We start from the raw sequence: 860 nt of genomic DNA, 5'->3' as shown, positions 1-860 counted from the left end.
AAATAAGCCACAGAATGTACAAAACGCTGCTAATGATTTGTATTGATAATTTCAGTTTTGTGGATGAGTACAATTACAAAACTACACAGCTTTACCAATTTACACTGGATTCCACCTCCTGAAATAAATGGAAAAATAAAAAAGAATAGCTTTTGTGATGGGCTGGAATATGGAGAAAAAAAAAAGAACAGGATTCTGTATCCTTGGATTTGGTGCCTCTTCAACCTTTCTGCAGACACCGTGACCTTGATTTCCAATGAACTTAAGAATTTACTTTGAACCTTGAACAGGACCTTTGACCAACAAGCAGCAGTCCAGCCTTTATCTTCCAGAGCTGTCTAACATGCTTCTGACATTGTTTCTGGCTCTGTTTTCCGGTTCAGGCGGGGCTTAGGAGAAGGAATGCAGCCCATGCCATGAGTACATCAGTACATTGCATATGGTTTGATGTCATAATCACAGTTCTTACAGTACAGACTTACAGCTCTTGCCCTGGTAATATTCGCCAAACTTGTCCAAGCTGTGGTTGTTGAGCAATTAGTTTTTGTAGTTTTATTCTCATGGTGCTAGTCCGTTAGGCTACATCTCAACAACTTTCATATATTAAATTTATTTTTTGAATTTATAAAATTTACATATCTACTCCTGAAAAAGACCAATCATTTTATGTTTCATTGAAACATCGATTATTAAAAGTATATAATTAAAATAAACAATGGCGTTAGGACAAAACACGCTGATCTGGAGGTTAGTTGAGCGTGTATTATTGAGATGTACTGGCTATTCCCTCCATCATGTCTCTGCACAGCTTTCTTTAGCTTCGCGGACGCGCGCCCGTTCACTCAGCAAAGCGCTTCCTC

This window comes from Fundulus heteroclitus, chromosome 22 (assembly GCF_011125445.2).
Source record: "Fundulus heteroclitus isolate FHET01 chromosome 22, MU-UCD_Fhet_4.1, whole genome shotgun sequence".
Lineage (NCBI taxonomy): Eukaryota > Metazoa > Chordata > Actinopteri > Cyprinodontiformes > Fundulidae > Fundulus > Fundulus heteroclitus.
Note: the sequence above shows the minus strand (reverse complement) of the source record.